Here is a 9755-nt window from a genome sequence, read left to right as displayed (position 1 = left end):
GCGGTGTAATATAAAAACTATGTAATCTTAGCAATCCCAAATCCCCCGTACGAAATAAAGCGATCCCAAATTCTGCTCAATGGTTGAATAAAATTGCTTTTTAATATTTTTTCGCTTTTAAATAAAGTTTATGATGTTAAATTGGGTTTAACCCACAGACTAAGTTATTGAGTCTTAAAATTTTTTGAATCGATTAAAGCAATTTAATCAACCATTGAAAGGAATTTGATGGTAGTAAGATAAGATATGTTTCAAAAAAAATAAATAAATAAGTTTACATTATTATTAATTCTATTTTTATTGCTTTAAAAACGTTTAAATAATGTAGTATAACGACTGGAGCGCATCAGGTGATAGTCCGAGAACCCGCAGTGGACAGAGATTAAATTCAGGTAGTGATTATTTTCCTTCAGCCAACAGTGAAATGAATCGCAGAGCTCGTTCAAGTTTTTCGTATCGATCTAAAAAAATAACAAAATAATATATTATTGAATTATACATACATATATATATAATTTAAGTACACTACAATAGATCAATATATGATAAACATTCGAGGTAGTTGTTTAAACGGAAGTTCTATTCGAATGTTTTACGGAAATATGAGTTTTCAAGGGTTTTTCTTTGCTTTGGGGAACTCTTCAAGTATTTCGCAAGGGATTAATCTTCTGGGAATTCGGTTGAAATCTGTTTCAGATTAATTTTCTTTTGAAAAACACTTTGGGAATTCTACTACATTCCTCTTCCTTCTTCTCATGATATTCTAAATCTAAAAATAATTTTAATATTTTCAAAGACTCTCAAAAATTCCTACAAAACTTTAGTTTTCACCACAAATTTCTAACAACAATTTTAAACAATTTAAACAATTTTAAAAACACGCAAATGTTTATCCAGAAATACTCAGTCTTCTCACATGGTTCGTAAAAGCTGTGAAATTTATTTTTAGTTTTCTACGACTGTTTTGTAAATCTGCAGTCTTCACTAACTATTTTAAATGTTCTAAAATCATTTGAAAGTATAAAGATACTGATGTTACTGGTGTTGGTCCTCATGAATTTCCCAAAGGAATACCTTATATCTTTTTTCGGGAGATTGTGTTTTTTCCATGAGCTTCTTATAAAATTACATGAGAGTTTTTCCTGACATTATAGAATTCCATCAATGTTTTCCACAAGACTTGCTTTTGACTTTTTCCCGCAATTCCTTCAGAAACTTTTCTAGATGTTCCATAAGTTTCTCATATATTTTTAGTGTACTGTTATCAAATTGAATTTATATAAAAGAACAACATTTCTGTTATTCATCCAATGTTTTTTTTCTGTATTTAATTATTTAATTCGAACCTACAGTTACTTTTAGAGTTGTTCCATAAGATTACCAGTTTTATTTTGGTAAATCCAGCAAGAGCTTCTTCTAAAATTAATCTAAAATTTCTTCATGAAATTGTTCCACCTAGAATAAATTAAGTATTTAGTATTTATTTGTTAATTTCTTTTGAATTTTCTCCATAACAACAATAGAGGAGTTATTTTTTAAATCCTGTCAGGCGTTCCTTTTGAAATCCATCCATACGTTTTTTTCCTTTCCAGGTTGTTTAGCGATTAAAAACTCACAGGTTTCCGTAGCTTGATCGGAAGAGCAAATTTTACTAAGTATAGCACAATTTTATTGTTTTTCAATATCCTAATTATCACATTATAAATGATTATAGATTATAAACTAACTCATGACTATAAACGAGATCAGTCCAGAATCCTACAAAGTTCTTTAAGGATACAAAAACTATATGGGAATTTATAGATATTAGAAAAACGAATCCTTTTGAATATTTTATTTATAAATCTATATCCTTGAACATCCAGAAATAATGTTTTACGATTTCTCCAATAATACAATTTACTTTGAGGAGAGGAGAGTGTAGTCTGAAAAATATAGAAAATAAGACCGCGTGGATTATGGACAACCCATAATCTGCCACGAATATTACAAAACACAGATACTGATGACTTACTGACCCAGGAATATACACCCCTATGAATCAGCGAAATTAGAACTTTCCTCCAATTTCTCCTGTAATTACTTTAAAAGTTCCTTGCTAAATTTGTTCTAGAGATCTTGATGATTTTCCTTCAAAGAACTAATGAGACATGCTTTTTTCAATTATTCCGGAAGCATCTTCAAGATTTGTTTTTGGAATTTTCAAGAATAATCTTTAGGATTTCTTCTAAGAGTTCCTTATGAATTGTTTAAAAAGATTATTTTGATTTTGCTCAGAATTTGAGGATTTCTTCAGGGATTCCCCAGGATTTTTTACAAAGATTTTTTTTTAATTTCTCATTTTTTAATTTCTCTACAGGCTTCAGATTTTTCCTGGAGTTCGATGTGAAATTGCTTTCGAACTTGATCAAGATATTATATTTTCGAATTTGTCAGGGTTCCTTCTGGAATGCCTACAAGATATTCTGGTGAATTTGTCCAAAGATTTATCGTAAATTCCATCTGGAGGTGTCTCATGAATTTGTTCCATAGGCTACTTTTGGTATTTCTCAGGGAATTGCTTCTAAAGCTATTAGATACTTCAATTCTTCTAACATTCATATTTGAATTCTTCCTTGAGTAACATATTAAATTGCTTGTGATGTTTCATCTGTATTTGATGCTTACTACAAAAACTAAAAGTTTCATTCTTCCACGGATCCTTGATTATTTTTTTATAAGTTCTTAATTTAATTAAAAATCTTTCAAGCTGTGTAGTGTAGTGGAATACCGGATAATAAATGAAAACCAAATTTAGTACTTAGTACTAAACTTGTATCTGTTAAAGGATACACATTCTAGTGAAATTAAATTGTATAATACTAAATTCAATTTTTAATTTCTTTCTTTATCTTTATTTGAGTGGCTTTTCGCCCTTGGCGAGTTCGCCAAAAGGTTTTCATTTCTTTTTTATTTAATTCTTCTCAAATTCCCAGGAATTCTTTCAGGAGTTCCTCTTGGAATAATTCTTTTGGATTTTTTTTCACAATTCAATTCAATTTTTTGAATACCTTCAGGAATCCATTCTCAGTTTTTTTTTAATTCAAGATACAAGGAATTGTTTGAAAAGGGTTTTCAAGTTTTTTTTATTTCTTCCAGGAGTTTTACTTTTACTTTTTTTGTATGAAAATTTTCTTGAAGTCTAATTTTTAATACCTTATGAAATTGCTCAACTTTTTTGGAGAATACGAACTAAAACTACTCATTATCAAATATTTTCAGAAATCCCACACAACTGGTAGTGACTAAGCGTCTTAAAAGTTAAAACTAGAAAATATATTTATTTTGCATGCTTCCAAAAAACGAACACACTGGACCCACATATAAGAAGCAGAAACCAAACAAAGATATAACATTTTGTATAAATATTTCTCAAATAATCCAACCAGACATTTCTGTAAAGATATTTTCTAGAGCTTTTTTTTAATTCCTCTTGACATAACGATCTTCTCTTATTTCACCATTGGGTATTTGCCCTAAGATTCTTTCAGATATTGCTTCGAAAATTTCTTCAGGAGATCATTCAATGTTTTTATTTACACAGCTCCCAAGCAACTCCTTCAAGATTTTCGTTCAAGATACCTTTGGGAATTAAGATCCTTCTTTAGAGCAGTGATGATGTCCCCAGCTGCCAAATAGCCATGCTGAAGGTAACTGGGTTGGATTCCCGGTTGGTCCAGGATCTATTCTTAATGGTAATATTTTGACTTTTTAGGGTATCTTCGTATTTGTTATGAAACTTTGGAAAATAAAGCTCTTAATAATAAACTTTGGAAGTACTCTTAGAGAAATAAGCTGAGAACCAAGCTCTGTACCGTAGGGATGTTATGTCAAGAAGAAATCCTTTAAGAATCAAACTTGGTGCTTGGGAATAATTCTAGAAATCCTACAACAACTACAACCTACAATAAACTATTTCAAAAAATTCTCAAGCAAAATCACAAGTCCTTCAGGAACTCATCCGTTGATTTTCCTAAGATTTCTTCCAAGATTTTTTGTAATAATTCTTTTACAAATATAAAATTTCCTTTACAATTTTCGTTATGGTTTTCTTTAAGCTAACTATGCTGTTCCGCTCAAAAAAAGTAAAAATTTCTGCCCAAGAAATGGTCAACAAATTTTATACAGTGAGCTCCATTTGAATTGACATTTCGTTTCAACTGCGTTCTGCGATCAAAGAAAAATGCTATTCTTGAGCATTTCTTGCAAGAAATTTCCCACGCATCGAGATAGGCGATTACTTTTCTGTTGAAGTGCATACTTCGCTTTAAGATTTTAACCAAGAATTTATCTTAAAATACGTTCAGATTTTGTTTCACACAATTTATCCAGGAATTGTTTCAAAAATGTCTCAATTATTTCTGAAGAAAATTCTAATTTAATTTCTGTTGAAACTTCTGAAAAAATTTCTAATGAACTCCTACAAGAACCTCATAAAGAAAGTTTTGGAGGATTCTCTAGAACTTTCTAAGATAATTATTGAAAATAATCAATCAAATATCTGGATTTAATATATCCAACTGAAGTGTCTGAAAGAACTCCTTGAAAAATATCGGACGAAATACCTGAAGAATTATTAACAATTGCTGTATTATTTGCTGGCATAAAGTCTTTTGAAGAATCCTTTGGGGGCTTTACTAGAGAAATTAATCAATACATGTTTGAAAATACCCGGAAGTAATTTCTTCATGAAATGCTGAAGAAATTCCTAGATAAATATCTGAAGGAACTTCATGCGGAGTTCTTGGTATAATGTTGTATAATGTTGAAGAACTTTTTGAAGAATTCCTAAAAGGTTTCGTAGAATAATCCCTCGAGAATTTTTGAAGCAACTCGTGGAAGAAACTGTAAATGATTTTTCAAAGAAATGGTTACGAAATGGCGGTATTATTATACGCAATTAGGGTTGTTATGTCTATTATTATAAATCTTATTATTAGGAAGATTCTAAGCCCAGGCTGATTCAACACCAATGAATTTCTTTTTGGGTGTCAAGGAAAAATACCCAAAAGAATTTCTAAAAAAAATCTGCCTCGCGGATTTTTGCTAGAATGCCTGCAGAAATCTTTGAAAAATTACCTATTCTCTTAAAAAAACGTTACACAAAATCGAGCTCTTTCGTGTTATTTTCACACATTCTGAAATTGTGCTCTTTCGTGTTATTTTCACACATTCTGAAATTGTACTGCTTTTTTTCGAACTTCACGACACACAGAGATCAATGAACTGCTTCTTTATGTGTCATATACTTTTCAAACATAGAGGAAGAAACAATCGCAGAAACATATTTTTTAGCATGTGTTAAAATTACACACCTAATGTGTAGGTCCACAAGAGGTCGTTTTTGACAGTCATCAACTCATTTTTTATATAATCGATCTGAGTGTAGAGCATCAACTAAAAGAATCGCAGTAAGAATATCTGGAAAAATAACTAGAGGATGATCCCTAGAAAAGTGTTAAGAAGTAATCTGCCCATAAACGCATAATTGTCCCATGTGAATAGGAAATCAAGCAAACATGGGACTGACATGCGTTTATGGGCAGTAATCCCTGTGAAAGTTTCTAAATGAAACGTTGGAATATTAAATAATTCCCAGGAGCATTTTTTTCTAAGCAATTCTTAAGAAAATGGAAACAAAAAGTAATAGAATATGGGAACGAACTCCTGGGACAGTTGGTCGAGAAGGCCAAGCTGTGGGTTGTGGGTTTGAACCACACCGATCGAGGATGTTTTCGTAAACGAAATTTTCTCGACTCACCAAATGGTAATATGACAAAGGAAGCTTTGAGTTAATAACTGTGGAAGTGCTCATAGGAACACTAATCTGAGAAGCAGGTTCTGTCTTAGTCGGTACGTACACTATTGGACAAAACATTTGCAACTTTTTCGATTTTCCATACAAAATGACCAATTTTGATAAATTGTATCTCAGTTATGTATGGACCGATTTGAACGAAAGCAGAAAAATCACTCAAAAATATATGTTAAAATTCAAGTTATATCTGATGTTCTGTGAAAGTTTCATTCGAATCGGTCCTTAAATAACTGAGATCTACAGTATTGGACGAAACATTTGCAACTTTTTCGATTTTCCATACAAAATGACCAACTTTGGCAAGCTAGATCTCAGCTATATATAGACAGATTCGAATGAAATTTTCACAGAACATCAGATATAACTTGAATTTTAATATATATTTTTGAATATTTTTTTCAATCACGAATTTATAAGTAATAACGGTTTAACTAAAGTGTGATTTTCGACGAAAAATTCAAAACTATTTATCTCAAAATCTGAAAGCCCTATACAAAAACTGTTTTCAGCAAACATGTTAATCTTGTTAAAATCTACAACTTTGCAGAAGATATCATGAAGCTATTTCTTCAATATGTTTAGTTATGTCATTTATAAAAAGTCGTCAAAAAATTCACTTTAGTCAAACCGTTACTGCTTTTGAGCTTGTGATTGGAAAAATTACTCAAACATATATATTAAAATTCAAGTTATGTCTGATGTTCTGCCAGAATTTCATTCAAACCGGTCCATAAATAACCGAGATATTACCAAATTTGGTAATTTTTTATGAAAAATAGAAAAAGTTGCAAATGTTTTGTCCAATACTGTAGCTTACCAAAGTTGGTCGTTATTAAAAACTAAAAAAAATAAATAAAACCACTATGGCAAAGGAACATCTTACAATCCTAATCCTTACCACAACTGCTCGTCATAAGCATGGTTGAACACATTGGACGAATTCCTCTGCAGCTCCTCAATCTCCTTCTGCTTCCGACTGATCTTTTCCAGCCGATTCTGCTGCGACCTAATCCTGTCCTGTTTGGCCCGTTTCTCCAGCAGCTTCTTATAGGCCTGCACCCGCTTGTCTCGTTTTTTTACGAACACCAGCGAACGAATGTCTTCGTTTCATACTTGTCTGGCCTTCTGCTGAACCTTTTTGCTCTTCTCGTAGAAAAGTCGAGCTTTCCGTCTCGTAGTCGTTCTTCGAATTGCCGAACTTCAAAATATCCTCGAAATTCTCCTCGTTCTCCACGAACTCAATCTCCTCCGAGGCTATCGTATGGAACACTTCTCCATACACGGCGTAGAATCCTCCCTAATCATACCGAAACCCTTGTAGCAGGAAGTCGTTGAATACTGAAACATATCCAACGAATTGTTCTCATAATTTGTATGTCCTCCGCGCAGAAACTGCTCCCGATGATTATTGCACCAGGCCCGTTCCTAAATATCGGACAGCACATCGTACGTCGCGTCGCCTGGACCAGCAAAACTGCAGATCCGCTTCCTCCAGATTGTCCAGGTTCTTGTCCGGGTGCCATCGTAGGGCCAATTTGCGGTACACTTTCTTAATTTCAACGTCAACTTTCAAGAAATGGTCCCACGAAACACGCGAAAGTTGCGGGAGAGAATTTTTTCCGCGAAATGCACTTTCGACAAGAAACTCCAGGATTCTCCCATATCTTACCTCATTGAAATATAAAACAACGCCGTCAATGATTTTCCTGCAAAGAATGATTAAATTAATCGAGATAGTTTAATTAGAATGCAAAAATACTTACCAAAAAACAGCATCCATCGTTTGCGGCAAAACTGAAAATGGCCGCTCGCAAGGCCGAACACAACACAATCAGAGCAGTGTTGCAAGATTTAATATCGCATTTCAAAAGCATGTGATTTCACATCGATTTCGTGTGATTCTACGCAATGTAGTGGCAATTACTTGGTTGCAGCTGTTTGCGTGTAATATTCACATTTTGTTAAGGTAAATATTACACATATCCAACGTAATGAAAAAACTGAATTATATTTCTATGTAATTTCAGAAGGATGTAATATATCATCGAATTGGTGTGATTGTGTATCTGAAAAACCCGATTACATCGGATTTTTTTTTACATCAAAGGTATTACATCGAGCAATATTACATTATTTTTTGCTGTGTAGTTCTAAAATTGTACTGCTGCAGCTTGTCAAATACCCATGAGCCTATAGACCAATCCAGTTGCCTGCGTAGTAGTGCAATGTTGACAAAATTTTCTTTGTTTGCTGTGAGAACTGTCACAACATTGCTTTTGTTTGCTGTGAGAATCCAAATATAAACAGAATTGCTGCAAAACAACCACTTCCTTGTTGGCCTGCCGTTGGCCGAAAGCTCAATGACGTCAAACAAACATCGATACGTTTTCATTCTGAGGAAATCGACTTCTGTAAGATTGTTTGTGCGTTGGAGTTCGTGGCAGTTTGCTTGGGGACCTCTATGTATGCTATAAAACGTTTGACTTTTACTGTGTGCCCTGTTTTCAAGTTACTCGTGATAGAAAGCGAGACAGCACCAACACACGACGCACAGTAAAAGTCAAAAGAACAAAATAATTTATGGCACGTAGGGTCAGGCGGGGCAAGATGAGCACCCTAAGGATAAGCGCGATTTATCCTACTTAAACGTTCTTATTTTGGTAAAATTGGTAACCATCCTTATCCTTTACATTATTACTTCTATTACAAGTTTCAAAAAGTTATAAATAGTTTTCCAAATAACACGTTGAAAAATAGCTTTTTTACCATCCGTCAAAAATACTCCGGGGCAAGATGGGCACCCCCATAAAAAGATTAAATTTACTAAAGAAAACTATTATTTTTCAATACCTGTAATATCCGAAGATATTATCTGAAAAGCGGATACCGTAAGTCAAGGCCACAGCTAAATGTGGTTCTATAAATTCACACTTTTACTTAATTTTACCATCCGTCAAAAATACTCCGGGGCAAGATGGGCACCCCCATAAAAAGATTAAATTTACTAAAGAAAACTATTATTTTTCAATACTTGTAATATCCGAAGATATTATCTTTAATTTCTGAAAAGGGGATACCGTAAGTCAAGGCCACAGCTAAATGTGGTTCTATAAATTCACACTTTTACTTAATTTTGAGCATGGTCAGGGCCGGATTTACAAATGTGGGAGCCCTGGGGCCAGAGCCTTGTGGTGGCCTTTTTCTCAGAAAACAAATTTTACGGTATAGTATGTTTTCTTTGGTAATTTTCATACTTAATGTTCCTGATAAGGTTTTAATTAATTTAAGTTGTGTTTGGACCGCTGACAATTCTCAGATGCGCAAGTTGGGAGGAATGGGTATAAGTGACAAAAATTTGCATTTCAGAAAAGCAATTTTAAAGTTTTTAGCAATATTTCACTTCGTACCAATTGTATAAGAATCAAAAAAGAACAAGCTAATCCTCCACGAATTTTAATATATTATGAAATGGAAATACCGCTTAAAAATAGTGCTGGAAAGCGTGAAATCAATAATGTACCCCAGGGCAAGTGAGACCTAAAAATAACAGTTCAGACAAATTATTCAATATTATTTCTAAATGCGAATGTTTTTTTAAATACTATAGTTCAATTACCTTACAGCAGCATGCTGATACTTGCATAAATGGGAAGTTATGGCTATGAAATATTGAAACTGTGAAAGAAACTTTGAAAATGGGCTATAAGACTCAGTAACCTCGATTCAAGTTATTAATTCACCTCAAAATATTTATGGTTACCAATAAACTGGAAGAAAATGTTCAATAGATGAAATGCACATCATACTTAAGATTAGCTAAAATTTGTTTAATGAAAAGCGTTAAGAGGATCATGAAATGGTAAAAATTATCTTTTATGAATTGTTTATTAATAATAGA

The 9755-nt window shown here is 32.9% G+C and overlaps 1 long non-coding RNA gene across 1 annotated transcript; it reads right to left on the bottom strand.

The window, feature by feature from the left end:
• Positions 1–290: 290 nt before the first annotated feature.
• Positions 291–8108, bottom strand: LOC110676156. Its single transcript, XR_002500117.1, has 3 exons — positions 7621–8108; positions 6756–7563; positions 291–461 (listed from the first exon to the last, which is right to left on the bottom strand). It is a non-coding gene; the product is annotated as an uncharacterized LOC110676156 (long non-coding RNA).
• Positions 8109–9755: the final 1647 nt, after the last annotated feature.

Source organism: Aedes aegypti, chromosome 2 (assembly GCF_002204515.2).
Source record: "Aedes aegypti strain LVP_AGWG chromosome 2, AaegL5.0 Primary Assembly, whole genome shotgun sequence".
Taxonomy (NCBI): Eukaryota; Metazoa; Arthropoda; class Insecta; order Diptera; family Culicidae; genus Aedes; species Aedes aegypti.
The sequence above is the reverse complement of the archived record's forward strand: the minus strand, read 5'-3'. Positions and strand labels throughout refer to the sequence as shown.